Source organism: Rhea pennata, chromosome 21 (genome assembly GCF_028389875.1).
Source record: "Rhea pennata isolate bPtePen1 chromosome 21, bPtePen1.pri, whole genome shotgun sequence".
Taxonomy (NCBI): domain Eukaryota; kingdom Metazoa; phylum Chordata; class Aves; order Rheiformes; family Rheidae; genus Rhea; species Rhea pennata.
The window spans coordinates 3,625,045-3,643,761 of record NC_084683.1 but is presented as its reverse complement, the minus strand read 5'-3'; the positions used below and the strand labels follow the sequence as shown (position 1 = coordinate 3,643,761).

Genomic DNA, 18,717 nt, shown 5'->3' with positions numbered 1-18,717 from the left:
CCTCCAGTGCCGCCATCCTCACCTCACTAAATCTGCAATCTCCTTCTGCACATCCTTGTTGGGAGCTCTCTGCACTTTCACTTTGGCATCCAGGTCAGACAGCAATTTCTTGAGGCTGTCTACTTTCCTGAGGGCCTAGCAGAGTAAAATTCAAGTTATGTTTTGCAGAGAGAGTTACCAAGCTGACCTCTGCCCAGAACCATATGCTGCAGTTCCAGACACGGAGACTCCTTGCCATTCCCACACTCAATGGAGAGCACAGCACCAAGCCCGAATAAATTCTGACACTCACGCCCCCAAGAGGACTTTAGATCTGTAGCCTATCCTGCAAATCAATGTGAGCTTGCCCTGCAGCCACCTCTGGGATCCACCCTATGCCCTTCTGCCCCACTAACATGACAGCTAGAGCTTAGCCTCCTCCAACTCTCTCCTCCAGCTATGTCATACACAGAGACTTCCAGCACAACCTTCACTGACAGCAACATCCCTTTCTGTGACTGGGCTGGTGGAGTTCAAGCCAGGAGTCCTTTACGTACTCATAACGATACCCCGTGGCGCTGAGTTATCCCAGTAGAAATACTGGCCAAACTTGACTGAAAGGAACCTCGGTAGAGGGTTACCATGTGCGTGTGCATGCTCCAGTGATTTCCTGCAGCGCACAGATTTCACAGAAGATTATCTCCTGCCTCTTGAGCTTCAGCACCAGTGATTGCAACTATCCTCTGGATGCCTTTAGCAATTGCTTCTTTTGACACAATCACAAAGGGGCCAGTATGGCTGGAGTTCTGCAAGTGCCTTTGAAAGAACCCAGACACAAACTCACAGGAGAGAGTTAAAAATCTCAGCAGGTATCAGCACGGGAACAAAAAAAATAAAAAAATTAAAAAGGAGATGCAGCAAGAGTGGAGACAGGACTCAACTCAGCCATCAAAAGCCTAAGAGGGAAAAAAGGGTGGCAAAGACTATGCTCCCAGCACTGCCATAGACTGTATATGTGGGCAGGGACATAGGTGTATAGGCAGTTTCCCTGTCTGCAAAGGCTGATAGGAAACACAGCTTTACTCAGGACAGTGCACTGGGAACGCTGAGGCTTATAATCATTACCTCAAGCTCTCACCCTTCTGTGCCCAGCACACATAACAGCAGACCTTCAGGAACTCAGGATCCACGGGGACTCCTCTTCACCCACCCCACTGCCTTCCACTGCCTGTCCAGATACTCACGTCCCTCCGCAGAACTCAATAGAAGTGGTCGAGCCTGCGGGGCCACAGGGGTGAGCCAGCAGCTCTTCCACAGGGATGCCGAGTGAGACCACATGGACAGGATCAGGGCAGGTCTCATCAAAAACAGCCCGCAAGCCTTGGATAGCTTTGGCTGCTGCAAGAATGCAGTCCTTGGCATACACAGTCTGCAGAGGACAGGAAAGGAGTGCAGATAAGAGCTGGTCCTGCCAGCTGTGACCAAAGGCCTGCATTCCCACGGAATTCTGGCTTCCTCTGAAATATCCTAAAAGGAAAGTTATGTACCTCACAGGAGTGACAGTTTGTTGAGCTGCAGGGATCCCAAACTGTTTAACAGTTACTCCATCTTCAAGTTTCCTGATACCAGGGCCTGCACAGACCCTGTGTGCTCCTGCACATTCAGTGATTTCTAACTACAAACTCCCAAGCAGAGCGGAGGGTTCCTTCCACGGTCCACTCTGAGACAGGGCTTGTGCTGGGCAGAGCAACTCTCTCACATCATAGTGGGTCTGGCTCACATCACCAGCCAGGCCTGAGAAACTACTCTGTCAAGTTCTCCTTGGCTCTCATAGCTAATATGACACTAGAGCAGGCAAGGAATTACTCCACTCCTAGAGAGGCCTCAGAACCAGTGAACAGAGCAAGGTATCAATCAAAATTTTCTTGAGGTCATTCAGGTCTGTGCACAATACTGCATCAGTAGCTCAGCAAACTCCTGCTGGGCCAAACTTCCAGCATCCCAGATCATACAAAAACTTGACCCAAGGCATTTTTTCCTAACTACGTCCCTATGTCCCTATCCAGCTGAACATAAAGACTGAACACAGAGAGTCAGTCCATGTGAGAAGAGTCAATGGGAACTGGTGACCAAGGCAAAACTTATCTTTGACCGGAAACATTTGGGGAATGGCAACAAACATAAACCCATGTTATACTGCACAGTTCAGTCACAGGGAGGAGAAAGCACAGAATGAATGGGGTTCACACCAGATTTCTTCTGAAAACTGGTGCCCCAGTCGTCCACTGAGGCTGGTTCAGACACTGTGGCAAGCCTATGCCTGGGTCTGCCAGGAAAAGAACAGGATCCTTTCTACAGGATTGGGACAGTGAACTGACTGAGTACCATCCCAGCCCACAAGGTCCTTCTGAATCTGACAGCCATACCCACCTTCACTTCGTCGATTATCCGGTTGACAATCCCTTCAACTTTCTTGATTTCCTGGGTAGAGAAGGTTCCCTTGGCCGTGAAGTCAAACCGTAGCTTGTCTGGTGCCACCAATGACCCCCTCTGGTCAGCTTCCCCCAGCACTGAGCGCAGGGCAAAGTTGAGGATGTGGGTGGCCGTGTGGTTGCTCATGACTGACCTCCGCCTTGTCTGGGGCAGGAAGCCACTGTTAAATAGGGCCTTGCACTGCAGAGTCTCTAGCAAGGGAAGTGCATTTTATGGTGCAGCTTCAAGAGAAACCTGAACTAGCCTGAGGAGACCAGAAACAGCTCATCAAATCCACTGCCCTGGAGCCTTGGCTTAGGGAGTAGGGAATTTCCCATCCAATTTGCACACAGCATTTCCCAGGATGTTCCCTCACTGGGCCTGTCTGGAAAGAGGCCAGGGACAGACCAGGTAACAGACACTGTCTCCCCTCCTCAACAGGTAAAAGCGCTGCAAGATGGTAGCCTTCCTTTTTGCTCCAGAAGAGCCCCTTCAGGGAAGGGAAATGCATTTTGCAGACTTGGGCTTAGCCTAGCGCTCACTCGGCAGGCTGAGCCTGCTACAGCAATGTCTGGACCAGGGCAGCCCACCCAGGCTCTCAGCTGTCATCCCCAAGACAGTGGGGCAGCATACATGTCTCAGCTCCCAGTCATGCCCTGAACATGATTCTGCTACGGACCAGCAAAAGCCAGTGTCCGTAGCTCAGAGCCAGCAGGGTGTTATCTGCCTTGCAGAAGGAGGAAGCCAGATCTCAGGCAGGAGGGCCACTACTCCAGCTCAACTGGAAGAGCCATGCTACTTGCCTGCACCACATGCTGCAGGGAGAGCTGACTCTCATCCCAGAGCAGCACTAATGGAACGAAATGGGTAAAACCTCCCAGAATTGAGAGGTGAAGCCATCTATTATACTGTGTCTTAACTCACCTCATCAATAGACAGATGGACTTGATCTCCTACTTTCAAGCTCCCATACAGAGTTCCTGTGTGAAGCACATAGCCCCCTCGGACTTGCACATTCTTCACCATGAGCTCTGTTTTCTGTACAAGGAGGGAAAGGCATTCAGTGAGCAGAGGGAGACAGACCAAGGGGGAGACAGACAGTCTAACCAGAGGCCTTGACTGCAACTGGAAAAGCCTCAGCTGAGGGAAAGCTGGACTGGTGCATGTAGTATGAGCAAGCTAAGCACATCCAGGCATAGTATGCAGGCTGCAAAGCAGAGAAATGAATGAAGGACAAGTTGGGGCACAGTTATAGGGCATGGCAGAGTTGAATAAGCTCCCCACTTCATGGCTCAGAAGCACCATGTCCCAGCACCACCACTGCAGGCACCTGCATCCTGGTGACAGTCTAACACTGCAGCATGAAGTTATGAAGTTTAGTGAAGCCTCCCAAGAAGCAGGGGAGCAAACCCCAGCACACCTGTGCTATGCCGCACCCCCAAGAAGGAAACCTGTGCAATGTCTGATGCCTGCTATGGACATGGAATTGCTAGAGCTTGTTTGACACCTTCTTCCTCTCTGAACGCACCCGCCCAGGCCCCAGCTTAGACTATGACAGGCTCTCAAGCCCACTCACATCCTCCCTGCTGGCGTCGTCCTTGACCAATTAGCCCTCGTCATAGATCTGCCCACCCTGCTCAGCGTAGAAGCAAGTGCGGTCCAGTACTATCCCACACTCCTGGCCAGTGGACACTTCCTCCACAAACTTCTTCTCCCTGCGGATGGCTTTCACTGTGGCCATGAGGCTCCCAAAATCTGTCACCGGGAGGACAGGCAGTGTCAGTAGAATAGGAAAACCTGGCAGATACCATGTAGAAGCAGAACTTCATAGCAAAGGCTCCCAGTTACTGCACAAGCTCATGGCAGTTATACACACAAACAGGTGTAAAGAGGAAGAACTAGGACAACATTTAGCTGAGGAACAGGGAATTTGATTCAATACTTTTCAAGGCAGAGAATGACACTTCTTTCCACACTTTCACAATACAAGCCAGCAGCACGTGTGGCTATATCAAAGAATTAGCAGCAAGAGTCAAAACCAGCAAGCAGGCCAAGGACACTAATAGATTGAAGAGCATCTGCAAAGTTGTGTGGCACTGGCAATGGGCACGTAGAAAATGCAGACACTGTAGTGTGGAGACAAGAAGCTGCGGGGAAGAGTCCCCTTAGGTCTCTCTGATCAGGTTAGCAGCAACTGATGTGAACAGTCCCTAGAGCAGCCCTTGGACAGTCTGCAATTCTCTTTCTCTGCTCAAGTTATTACAAACGTGCTATTCATGTGCACGCATTTCACCCACTTTCATGCCCCAAGGAAGGTAAACTCAGAGGGGCCTTTGTTGAGGCAACTGCCAGGAAGACCTGGCAAAGAAGCTCCTGCCTGTGAGATGTATGAGGAAAGGTTTCACAGCAGAGGATGGTTCTGAGAAGGCTTTCTCATACCATAGGCACCACTTGGATCTGAAGTGTAGCTGCATTTCGGTGAGTCGTCAGTCACCTCCAGCCCTCGGGCCTTTAGCTCTTCGATGGCCTAAATGTCCAGCATTAGAAGGTCCTCCCCTCCAGCACCCTTGCCTTGGGATTTGAGCTGCAAGTGACAAGCACAGAAGTTTGAGAGAACCCACTTCAGCACTGGCTTGCACACACCAGCCTAGACACACATCTCTCACTCTCGCATTCCTAGGATCACCTGGCTCAGAGCTATGCTCTGGGCAAACACCCGCCACCTGGTAGAATGCTCCCACCTCTTCTGGCTTCAGAGCAGGCTGTTCCAGCACTGCCAGCAGGCACTCAAAGCAAGTCTGAGCCCAGCACAGGCAGGTCAAGTACTTGGCCTGCTCATCCATGCTACCCTATATTGCTGTACTGCATGTGTCAGGAGACACATCCAAGCTACAGGCCTGACTGGACGCTCTGCTTCTCAGACAGGGAGACCCAGGACTTCCATGGGAACAAGGGAAGGTGCTCCCAGGACTTCAGTAATTCTGTCTGAAGGCTGAGTTCGAGGCCACAGGCCTCACAACCTTAGTGTACAAACACAGCCTCAGCTACACAGGAAAGGCATGTCCCATAGGAAGTCTCGTGGTGTGCTCCGGACTCTCCCATAGGGCACAGAGGTGTGAGTGTACACAGAAGAAAGGAGCAGTCTCACGACCAGAAGCTTAAAGATTGGGAATTCTCCTTGCATCCTCTCAGACCAGTGCCCCCTTGAGCTGTTGTCTACCTGTATGTTTTTCCGCTCTTCTTCAAAGCCCTCCATATCCACAACAAGGCCCTTCTCCTCTGCAATCAGCCCAGTGAGATCCACAGGAAAACCATAGGTGTCATACAGAAGCCAGGCAGTGTCACCTGCAGAGTAAAAACAGCAGTCAGCACTCCTGTTCCTTGAGCCAATATCCCTTTTCCTGCTCTCAACTGGTTGTCCCACCCAATTGGCTCTGTGCTATGGCAGTCAGCAATTGGCAGGGTAGAAAACAAGTCTCTGGTGAACATGAACACCTGATAAGCTCTTCACTGGCATGCTCAGGGCAGAGAGATCACACTACCATGTTGTGTCTGGGCTGCTGCAGATCTAAGGAAGCGAACACAGAGGAAAGAAAAATGAGGTGGCCCTACGCTGAGCAACAGGCTTTTGACTCCAGCTCGCAGCTCCCAGCCCAGCCAAGCCCTGACTCAGCCCCAAATGATAAACATCTTTTGGTGCATCTGGAAAGAAGTCGCAGCCTTACCGGGGATGCTTTTACTGTCTCCTAGGCTCTGGATCTTCCTGTCCAGGATGTGACGTCCTCTCGTGAGCGTTTTCAGGAACTGATCCTCTTCTTCGTTGATGATGTCCTTCAACATATCCGAGTCCTTCTTCAGCTCAGGGAAGGCATCCCCCTACACAGCCAAGAGGATTAGCCCTTCAGCATGGTGATCTGCACATGCTAGCACATATAGCAGAGTGAAAAGAGAACTTACCAATGACTGTACCACAACATCAACCAGTGTAGCAGAGAAGCCCTTGGGGGCATTGAGCTTCTCATGGGAGTAGCGCACAGCCCGTCGGAGAATCCGTCTCAGCTCATACCTAGGAGATAGCACAAGCCCTCATGCTAACATTACATCTCCGATTCATGCTCATAAGATCCCTCTGTATCCACCTACCAGCATCCCCTTCCAGGACCAAGAATGCAGGCTTGTTCACCCTCTCTCTCTCTCCATATTTTCTCTCAACTAACTGCTCTCACCAGCAGCAAGCCAGAGGTGAAGTGCCTGGCCTCAGCCCTGTTCCTCAGACTCACTAGGTGCCCAGAACCAGTCCTATGAGCGGTACCCACTGCACAGTGCCCCAGCCCAAATTTCATTACATTTTTGACAGCAGCATTACTGCAAGTGTAGTTCTGTGTAAACCTGTCCATAATGAACCTTTTTGAGGGTTGATACAGTGGGACTGGTACTCACTAGAGCATTCAGACTGACGTGTCTTCATCTTTTGGGGGACTGTGCTGCAGGGCTTTTTGAAGTGTCAAATATACTGTGGCAAACACTCCTCTATCTACTGCTCTAGCGATGCCTTCAAAGACATTTCAGAGACTCACAAGACTCCACTCCCCTCAGGAAAGCTGTACTGAACAAAACAGAAGCAGCAGCAGCATGGCAGTTCCCTTCTTACCCTCTGCCAGTGTTGTCAGGTCTGCCCCCATCAGAAAGGGCCAGCGTGATGGTTCGTGCATGGTCAGCCAGCACACGGTAGGCCATATCTATGCCATCTGCATCATCAGCACCAACCTGTCCCATGTACGGCCTGGCACCACTGCCCTGTGCAGAGAGAAGGCAATTGGCACAGCGGTGGGGATCAGCACCGTGGCAGAACTGCAGGGGAAGCACCTAACAAGTCAGCCTCATCTCCCCTCCCTTCCCAGGGCTCAGAGACGGCATACTCCTCTTACAAGAAGCTGAGCTGATGTATCCAGGGAAGACAGAGAGCTGCTGGGCTCCACATGGTGCCACAGCCTGCATTTGCAGGGCCAAAGGATGTCCAGGGCCAGAAGGAGGGAGAGTAAAATTACCTCAGCATAAAAAACCCAAGGGAGCAGAGGTAGGGAGAGGGACAAAGTGAACGGAGATCCAAAGAAGAAAACATCTGTTTTGTGCACTGACTCATAGATTCCAGCCTGGCATTAACCTGCCCAGGAAAAAGCCTTTCCAATTCTGTCATGTGGGTTCAAGTTTCCCTTTTTTAGGGATGTCTCTATCTCTACCCATGAGAAAGACACTGCTGTAATAATGGAGTGGCTGCACATGGTGAAAATCTTGCACCATGGGCCAAGGTCCTCACAGTCAGGCTTCCAGCACATCCACACACAGCAGGAAAACAACAAGAACACACTTGCTTTGCCTAGCCAATGGCTTTAACATATGGAAAGGTGGCCCTATAGCTCTAACTCTGAAGTTCTGCCCCACATCCTTCTGAGGATCAGGAAGTATCTGAGCTTTCTGTGTTTTCTCCAATACAATCTGCAGCTGGAGAGCTCTGGCACTTCCATAGGAATAAATGTGTATTACACAGAGGGCTCATGACAGTTAGTTCCTGGCACTGGTAACAGCCTTCCCCACCCAGGAAGACAGAGTAATTGCACACTGGTTCTGCAAGTTCATGGTTTAGGGCAGAGATCTCCTCTCTGCAGGGGATTTCTGCAGATTAGCACAACATGAGGTTCTGGGTAGAAGTCTGAAGGACAGATTCTGTCTCTGAGTCTAGTACTCAGTGGCAACATGTGCTATCTATCATTGGCGAAAGGATGGCTCTTGGTCAGAGCATCTCCCGCTGTCAGAGATGACCAAGGAGTACACGATTAGGACAGCTCACAGGAAATAGATGGGAAAGCTGCACTGCTCATGTCCCTCACTCTGACCTGGAAACATACCCCAAGGTAGCAATCAGTTGGGCCAGCCTGAGTTTCTACCCTCCTCAGCAAAGGACAAATCTGCAGAGCTCACCCTAGCTGGGAAAGCAGAGATCTGCAGACACTATCCCTGCCCAATCACCTCCCTACATCTCCCTGAGGGTCCAGGAAATAGGGAAACAGACAAAGCTGAGTCAGTCTTCAAGCCCAGACTACCCTGTTCATACCTTCTGTACGGCTTCAAAATAAGGAATGAGAAGGTCACTGTCGTAGTTGGACATCTTGTTCTGCAGCACAGAAACCAGCTTCTCCAGACCCATCCCAGTGTCAATACTCTTCTTGGGAAGAGGTTTCAGACTCCCATCAGCTTCCCTGTCCAAACCCAAAAGGAAAGACAAGCCATTATGGAGACAGGCACTGCAGAGACATGCCCATCTCTCCTCTCCATGAGATTTTGTTGCATAAGATTTAAGAGACAGGCCCATACACAAATCACACACAGGGGAACTGTGACAAAATATAATTAACAAGAACCTCAACAACAACCTAGACCCAGATCAGGATGGCATCTCTTTCCCACTTAACCCCTACTAGTGAGCTGAGGAATCATTCCTAATTTGCCCTCAAAACCAGGTATAACCAACCTCTTCTGTTCAAGGTGGCTGGGGGACAGAACATTGCAAAGTGCACAGCTTCTTGAAAAAAAGGAATGGTCAGCAATCCCAAACCTGTTGACCTCAAGAGCCTGATGGGAGACAGGGAGACACTGAAGGGTGACCCTGCAGGACTGAATGAAGAGCAAGGCTCATATGGATTCTCCCTCGGTCAATGATAGCATGCCCAGCCTCCAAGCTCCACGACTCCTCTAACTTCTCAGTGGTGCAATACCAAGGTTCAAAAGCTTTCTACAAGGCTTAAATTGCTGAAGGTGTTTGTAGGTACAGGAATGAGGCTACAGCAAACAGCAAAGCAGTAAAGAGACATCTGAGTCAGAGGGCCGAGAAAGTGGCCAAACTGCTAAGTTGGGGTTAAGGCTGACAGGAGAGATGGCTTGTGGTTAATGGGACTCTACATGTCTAACAAGGAACAGCATGGATAAATGCAAGTCCCAGGACTCATAGTTCAGCTGTGCTCTCCATTCAGCAGCTCAGAAGAAAAATGGGCAGAACAGTCAAAAATGTGGTCACTAATGCCATCACTAACTACACAGCCTGAGTAAACTCCCATGCAAAACCGGAGCCACCTGGAAATGCAGGTCTCACCCACCTTTTGAACTGTATGAACACCAGGTTCCAGATTTCCAGGACATTGGGGTCATCCTGATTGACCAGGTGCGAGGCATCTCTGTTCCCAATCCAGTCATAATGGATCTCGCTGCAAGGGGCCTGCAGGGGCCTGTGTCTCCCATTTCCCAGAAGTTATCCTTCATATTGCCAGGCAGAATCCTACTCTCAGACAGCCTGTAATAAGAAACTCCTGTTGAACAACAGAGACTCATGGCAAGGCAGGAATCCCCTGAATTGAGGACTATATCAAAGAGATTTCAGTTCAGCAATTCCCTGAATGGGCAGAAGAGTGGTCAGGGTCCTGTGACAGACCAAGCCAAGGGCTTAATTCTCACGATCCTACCACCCAGATTCCTTGCTGAGTAGGCAGAGGCCTACAGAACTTCTCAGTGAAGCCTCAGTCAGGAACAAAAGGGGCTATCTCACTTTAATGCATGCTAGGCAGGTTTTGCCCTACAGTCTAGATCTGTGTCATGGGGTTCATAACAGGTTTCACAGGGGACAACAGCCACAATACCAAAGGCATTTCATTGCTACATCAAATTTTTGGTATACTCACAGCTTGACTGCTAAGTGCAGTTCTGGTTTCCACATCTCAAGGAGGGTGAGGCAGAGGCAGAGAAAGAACAGAAGAGGGCAACTAAAACTACCTAGGGGTAGAACTTCTGCTTTACAAAGAGAAGCTAGAAATAGTAAGAGTCTTCAGTTTGGAGGGGAGGAGGTTGAGGGTGGACTATGACTGAGTGTTATAAAAATCCAACAGGCTCAAAGTAGGATCAGATATACTTTAGAGGTGCAGGTCCCCACAACATAAACAGAATAGAAGGGTATCCCTCTGCAGTGAGAGCACCTGCAGAAGATCTGTTGAAGAGTCAGTGACTGTCAGAGTACATGATAGGAGGCCCAGCGTGTGAAACTACACATTGACCAAATTCCCATCATGCCCAGGCATGCACATTCCATTTTGTCAACAATGTCTAGCTGCTTCCTGGCCAGCAGCTACTCAGGCTTAGCAAAACAGAGACAAAGGAACAGTTCTAGTAGACTAAGAAGCCCCTAGGATACAAGTGGAGTCCTGTCTGGGCGTCCCACTCATGTGTCTGACCCATGCCTCCGGCAGCCTCCCATCAGTAACTCCTCTGCGCGATTCCCACTGCTTCCCGTGCAGTTTGGAGCGTTAAGTCCTTTATTAAATCTATCCTGTTTAACCCCTCATGAACTCTGAGTGTCACCAGTATCTAACCCTTCCTTGCCTGCCTTGTGGTCACACGCTCTATTGTCCTTAATCCAACAACTGCAGATGCTGGAAATGGATGAGGAAAAGAGTGCAGACCACAGCCAGGCCCGCCTGTTCTTTTTGAATAGCATCTCCTCCTGCTGTCAGAGACAACACACTGAACTGAAAAGATTGTTGGTCTGACCTAGCAGGGCACTTATGTTCTTAAGCTTATACAAGAAATTTTGAATTGGAAGACCTAGGGTACAGGTCTTGGCCTCTTCCATCTAACACTAGTGCTTCCCTTTGGCTTTGCGGTTCTACCACCCTGCAAACATTATTTGTGATATGCCAGATATGCCTGTTACTCAGCCACATAAGGCATGCCACCTTTCTCCGAACAAAGGCAGACAGTTGCAAAAATTGTGAAAAATTAAAGATTTCCTGATGCAAAGGAGCGCCCGTCAACACAAAGCTGTACTTTTGAGTGCTGGAGACAGGTCCCAGATGCCTTCCTTGGTTTAGACTTCCTCTCAGTTCAAACCCACCTTCCTCAACAGTATTGACCTCTTGCATCTGCTGGCTAAACTGGGTAGAACTACCAAAACTTAGAAGTGCACTCACACTTGGGCAAGCAGGACCAGAGACATCTGTCCCCCTCAAGCCACAAAAGAAGCCTCCAACGCTGCCTAGCTGACACCTTCCCTATTGCTTATTGTCATAAGTTACTCTCTTGAAGGTTAATTCATACAGAGAGTTTGTTAAATCATGTGAACAATTTATTTAATTAAGTAAGCAGCCACAAGCAAAACAGCGCTGGGCGCCCGGGGAGTCTCAGCTCTGCCAACGGCGCGCGCCTCCCTCACACACAGTCCCCCCCTTATAGTCTGCGTTGTAATCTCCTGGTGCATCCCGCGCATGTGTGAGTTGCTGGGGGGGTCGTCTGAAGCTCTCTGGTGGTCGTGGAGAGGAAGGCCGTGGTCTTCTGTCTCTTTATTTTGGTTTGTCTCCTTGTGAGTGATCACAGGGGTTTGCTTATCTGTTGTGTTGACTCCCTTTTGGGATGCTGTTCTGTGAGAAAATTACAGGCGCCTGCTTATCTTTTCTTTATCCTTTTACCTTCAAAACCTCTGAGCAGCTTGTTGCTTACTTCAGCTCTTCATAGTCCTGCAAGATAGCTAGGGCCCCGACACTGGTTCCACAAGGGGTCATATAAGCTTTTGTGCTTACCATAATTTATTTGTCTGACACCATGTCTCAACCCTGATTGTTGTAAAACCTCCTCCTCCCCCTCCATCGGCTTATTCCTCCTTCTAAACAATGAACAAATAGTTAAAATTTATTACACTTATCAAAACATGCAGCTTCCTTGATTGTAGGACCTTACCCTAAATCCAGCCAGATCTGCTTGCACTCCAGGTCTGGTTGCAATCCTGCAGCTTCATTTCCACCAAAGGAAGTAACATAGAGTCTTTCAATAGGGATGCCAAACTCCTTGGTGAGAAGGTCCAGAGCCAGGTTGCAAGCAAGTTCCTGTAGAAGGAAAGATGAAGTAAGCAAGTAAAAGGAAGCTTCTCTTCAACATGCAACACCTGCCCATGCAGAATATCAGCTGCTGTACTCACTAGCTGACTACAGTCTACCCAGGGAGTCTCTCAAACATGCAGAAACCTTCTATGCCTGACTTAGGGTCATTCAGAAGATCAGGAAACTAGTCTCCACACATTTCAGCCAAGTCTCTCCAGACGTCTCCTTGTGCTATTAGGTCTACCAGACAGAAGCTGGACCAGAACAGCTCTCCACAGAGGAAACAGTCAAGAATTTACAGACTTTTGTTATAAAAAATATGCAAACCAATATATGTAACGCACAAGGTACACGGAACATCTCATATGGCTTTCCAAATGCAGTCAAATTAGCCCCTAGAAGGTTCTCTGCCTAAAAAACGCCTTTGAAATCTGCTGTTATACTGTATTCTTAACATCCCTTTTGTGAAGTTGAACCCTCTAGCAAGAAGCTTGGGCAACAATATTATTATGTTATGATCACTCCTCTTTGAGGTCATAGTCAGAGCATACGCAACTTTCCATGGCTACTGCCAATAAAACCTCTACCTGAAGACCAGCAGTGAGAATATAAGCACCTTTGTAAACACTAAGAGACTAATCTCAAAACATCCTGCAGTGTGGGGTTTTTACTCCATGTTCATCTATTCCAAAGGAGCACAATATGCCTTGGGAACCTTTGGAACTACTCTTGAGCAGAGGTCTTTTCTTTCCTTTTGGTACATTTGTAGACAAACACTTTGCTGAAATCATGGAGATGGGCAACTTTGTGCTAAAGATTCAGAGCTGCCAGTTTTACCTTGAAATACTCCCCAAAGGACCAGGACCCCAACATCTCGAAGAATGTGTGGCAGTAGACGTCCTTTCCCACATCATCCAGGTCATTGTGCTTGCCTCCAGCTCGGATGCATTTCTGAGTGTTGGTAGCTCTGTTCAAGTTAGCGGGTGGGTGTGAGGGGTCAATAGTATTGAGGAAGATGGGTTTGAACTGAGAGGAAAAAGAAAAAAGAAATCTAAATGAAGGAAAAATATCATAAGCTCACTTTCAAATGTTGCTAGCAAAAGCAAGGCAATGAGTTTTATCCACCTTGTGATATGTCATCAGCCTGGACATACCTGAAGTAACATTCAGAAACATCAAGGCTGCTGTCTCCTACATGGAAGGAGGAGTAAAACTGGCCATAACTCAGCACATGTACATGTTCCTGGAGCACATCAAGCGCCAGGACTTCCAAAGGGACTGAAAGCAGCCAGATTCCCAGCTGGCAATATAGTTAGCAAAAACTGTGTGCTGATCTCCTGCAGAGCACTTTCAGTAGCCCAGCCCCAACCACTCATTAAAATAGTTATTAGTCATTTGTGCCAGGATTCTTCATGCACCTATTTGCAGCACCAGCTGTGGTCCAAAGGGTCAAGGAAGGGATACTGGCAGTGCTCCCATGGCTGCACAGTCAACCCAGCAGACTTAGAAACTTCTCCTAGTGTTTCTACCAACTCTGCAATAGAGCAGGGGACTCCAGGAGATGCACCAACTACCTCTTTATAACAAAGTGATTAAAGGAGATCATGAAAACAGCAATGACTTTCCAACAATCCATGGAAGAGATTGTAGTTTGTTTGAAAACCCCGTCTTCAGGTTATAAAGGGACAAATCTTAACCTCACTAAAATGAAATCAGAGGAATGTGACCAAGCTCAGCCCAGAGACCAGCCACTAAAATATGAAGAGAAAACTGAATTCCCTGCAAATTGAAGTGTTTACAGAGCTAGTCACACCTGGAGCAGGCGTTTATCCAAGAGGAGAAAGGCAAATGCATTGCCATCTAAGAGGCTACAAGAGGCTTTAGACTGCACCTAGAGCTTGACAAACTATTGGTAAGTTCAGGCATCCAGGAGGAGCTTATTAAAAAGGGGTGGGCATTCCAAAAGCTCTGCAGACAGCTTCATAGATTTCAACTGCTACAGGCAATGTCCATAAGAACCACAGTACCAGAGAGGGAATCCTACCTGATTCATGCCTGCATTGGCAAAAAGCAGTGTGGGATCAGCCAGGGGTATTGTAGAAGAAGAGTGCACATAAGTGTGCTTGTTTTCCTTGAAGAAGTCAATAAATCGTTGCCTGATCTGGCTAGCTGTTAGTGTGACTTCCATCTTAAAACTGCAAGCCACAGCTGTCAAAAGCAAGTGCAAGGGAAAGCAGCCAGGCCTTGGTGCAATCTGAGGGGACAGCAAAGAACAAGGCTCTTACATCAAGACATCACGTTGTCAACTCAAGCACTAACATCAGGATCACTGCCTTTATCCCTTAAAAGGGTTTCCTCACATTAACAATTACTTTCACCAACTCCCCAGTTTAATCATCAGTCCGTCCCAAATGGTGCTGATCCAAAACATACCCCCTCCAACCTCCCAGATGTCTGCAGTTCTAGCTCTAGTTACCTGTTTTTTGAAACCATGTATTTGAAGATCCCAAGTTCACCTGGATAATGAACTGTTAGTCAGAGACTGCGTCTGCCTTGCCCTATCTCTGGGGAGAACTGCTAAGTCCTACAACCATTCGAGGTGAATAAATCATAGGATCGTAGAATGGCTGCAGTTGGAAAGGTCCTCTGGAGATCGCCTGCTCCAACCCACCTGCTCCAAGCTGGGTCAGCTGTAAGGATGCCTGGAAATCACCCCTGCAAGCAGTCACATTACCGTACCCACACCAGTGACAGAAGACCAGCTCCTGTATATTGTACCCGGTACTTAGCACTGTCCTCGGCCTCTGAGAGAGGCGGGAAGAAAAGCCTCTGCCAGCGGCTCCAGTACCAGCGGTGCTGTTGCCTTCACCCTCTCACCACCGTCCCCCTTGCGGGGAACCTTCCCCCGGCCGGCACCGTTCTGAGAGGCAAAGAGAGGTCGTGGGGGCAAACCCAAATGCCGACGGCTCCCCAAGCCGCCCAGAGCCCCGGCAGAGGTCCTGCAGGTCCCGCCTCTGGCCCCCGCATCCGCCATGGCCGCTGACAGAGGCAGGCTCCCGGCACGCTTTGCGGCAGGCTCGCGCCCAGCAGTGCTGCGCATGCCGCGAGCGCCTTGCCGCCAGCACCCAGTCTGGTGCAGCACCCCCCAGCCCCCTACCTGCACGGCCGCCACCGCAGCCCCTCACTCTGCACCACCGGCCGCACGGCAAGAGCTGCCCCGCCCCCACCGACCGCACCGGGCGCCCCTCTCCGATTAGCTGTCGTCGTTGTCGTCGCTCAGGATAAGCCCCGCCCCCTTTGCCAGGCTGAGGGGCGGGGCGGTGGCTGGCTGATGCAATGGCGGGACATGAGGCCACGTGACGCGGCTGGGCGGAAGCTGGGCGGAAGCTGGGCAGGGCGCGGCCATTTGAGGTGCCGCGGCCTCGCTGTGGAGCGCTGCTGGTGGCGCCGGGCAGGCAGCGCCACGCAGGCAGCGCCGCGCATTCTCTCTGCGCATGCTCTCTGCAGGCGCTGTGATCCCGCCTTACGGCAAGGCCTCGGGGAGCTCAGCACGGGCTCGCTTTGGTGCGCAGGCCTGAGGTGCTGGCGTCTGAGGGGCGACAGGCTGCTAGAAAGGCCAGGGCCAGGAGGGGAATAAGGGGGAGAAAGAGCCAGTGCTGGAAGGGTGGATCCACTGGGTGGCTGCCAGCAGTGATCAAGGCCCTCCTTGCCTGCCTCTCAGTCAATACGGCGGGGCCCCCTGTGTGGGATGTAGCAGTTGCAAAGCGGGTCTGAGGGGACCAGTTCACAAACAAGATGTACTGCAGTTGTTCAATATGCAGCAATTGTGCTCACTTCATGCAGTCAGGGATCTGCAGGTAACGGGAGGTGCACAGCCTGAGTGAAAGGGGCAGTGTTTATAAGGTAGAAATGGAGAAGGTTGACCTAGAGGAAAAAAAGTTCACTGTGAGGATAGTCAGACATTGAAAGATGGGCCCAGAGAGGCTGTGGGATCTCTTTTCATGGGGGTTTTAAGACCTGGCTTGATCAAGCCCCGGGCAACCTAGTGTGAAGTCTGTGTTGAGCTGCCTCTGAAGGGGGTTTGGATTTGAGTCCTCCTGATGTCCTCCCCATTCTTAAGAGTCACAGGGTGCTTTGACAGCACGGAGATCTTGGTTATATTTGTCTCATCTCTTTCCCACAGCAACCCTTGGGAAACCTGCCCTCAAGTAGTGTTTCCTGAGCCATGACCTGTGCCCTGGCATGTCTGTGCTGCTGTCTGGTTGGCCAAAATGGCGAAGATGGCCGAAATATTGGCCATTACCTTGGCTAACAGTTGGATGTTTCCAAAGGTTGCTTGCTGCTTGGCTTCCTCAGCTTTGTGCTTGGCTGGCCAGCAGCTGTTCTCATCAGATCTGGTCCTTCAGCTGCCTTTTTCTCATGTGTATTTTCTCCTTTCCCAGGAGCCTAGAAAGAAAAAGAAGAAACTCTAGTCATGTTGGTTTCCAATGGGATGTCTGCTCTAGGTGCTGCCTTGTGGATAGGAGCAGGAACAGGCAAGACTGTATAGTGCAATTGCTTGCATGGGTGATTATGCCCATAATAAAAGCCTTCTACAGTGGATCAGTCTAATGCCAGCCATTCTCCGAAATGTACACCCTGCATGGAGGCCTTAGTCTACCCACTGAGATGGAAGGAAACATTGCTTCTTCTTCCCATGCACTATGTCAGCTGAAAACAGGTTTTTCAAATTTAGCTACCCCTCCCCCATTTAGCAGCTGCTGGCAGAAGCCAGAATATTTCTCTGGTGAGTGCCAGGTCTGAAACTACTTGGATCTTCAAGGAATAGCCAGCCTGTCACTTTCCTCCGAGAGGCTGAGCAGGGCTGAGCAGCAGAGATGCTCTTAGACACATCCAGATGTAACACACCCATCCCCACTACTTTCTTCTTATTTCCTCCCCGATCTTAAGCTCAGGTTGCCCCAAATATTGGGCCAAACACAGACCGTGAGACTTCTGTTGAGACTTTTTGTGTGGCAGTCCCTTGTTTCTTTCAGCATGTTACTCCTTCCTTCCCCATATCCATGCATCTGGGCTGGTTTTGGCTGCAGGAGCCTTGGCTTAGCAGAGATGTGTTGGTCTGATAAGCCTCCCTGCATTGTCCTCCAGCAGGGAGAAAGGTGATGGCTATAGGCTGTGCCCTGACAGCTGTAGACAGCTGCCTGCGGAGAGCTGGGGGCCTCCTCTGCTGGCTCCTGGGTGCTCTGAGGGAGATCGTTTATACAAGTTGAGCTTGCCAGCTTGTATAATAAATGTCAGATTTCAGACCTGTTTAGATCTCTTCTGGTTTCTGATTGCGTTTCAGGCATCCTTCCAAGCACTGAATGGAAGTGATCCTTATTCCATGATTACAGGAACTGCAGATGGGGCTGCAGGGAAGGAATCAAATCTTGGAAAACTGGGTAATGCTGCCAGATGGGGGACATCTGGCCCCTTGTTCACCATGCTGGGGCACTCCTGGCCCAACCTCGGCCCCTAGCCTGGCAAACCTGAGCCTGGGCAAGCTGCTGCCAGCACTGTCACCATCTCCACAGGAGCCCAGAGCCACACCATGGCCTGTTCCTCATCTCCTGTTCCTGCGGAACACCTGGAAATTCTGCCAGGTGCAGCCTGTTTTTCACCACCCAGTGCATAGAGAGTGGCTGTGCTGGCTCAAAGTGTCCTGGTGGGAGGGTCCAACTCAGACATTGGGCTGGAGCTGGTGAGGTAGGTTGCTGCAAGCCCCTAGGCCCCCTAGCACATCTTTGCCACCTGCTGCGAACCTGATGGTAGGTCAGTGCAGGAGAAAGGCACAGGGATGGCCACAAACTGGGTGAGCGAAGGGGAATTTGCAGACCCCATGGCCCTGCTAGGTCTCTGCAGGGTCTGGCTCCCAGCTTGGAGCAGGCTGGCTGAGTCACTCCCATGTGACACTCTCACTATGTCTCTGGGGAGCTGCCAGCCCCCTGGCCAGCAACTGGGGCCCAGGCCAGCCTCATGGTTATGGCTGTGCTTGACCCAGCTGCATGTGAGGAGACTGGAGGGGCACCCAAGCTGTTGTGTGAGAGCCTGAATCCAGCAGGACCCCTTCTCCTGCCAGCCTCTTGGTTGGACGACAAAATTCCCTACATCCCTGGCAATGCCATCCGGGAGAACGCTGCACTGCCCTGTCTGCTGGGAATGCACTAAAATCACAGAATCACAGAATGGGTAAGGTTGGAAGAAAACTCTGGAGATCATCTAGTGCAACCTCCATGCTCAAACAGGGTCACCTAGAGCATGATAGACACTGTTGCATCCAGGAAGGTTTTGAATATCTCCAGAGAAAGAGACT

General features: G+C 50.2%; 1 pseudogene; it reads right to left on the bottom strand.

Annotated features, from left to right (window-relative positions):
- Positions 1–18: 18 nt before the first annotated feature.
- LOC134149730 (alanine--tRNA ligase, cytoplasmic-like) lies at positions 19–14,553 on the bottom strand (annotated as a pseudogene).
- Between the last annotated feature and the right edge of the window lie 4,164 nt (positions 14,554–18,717).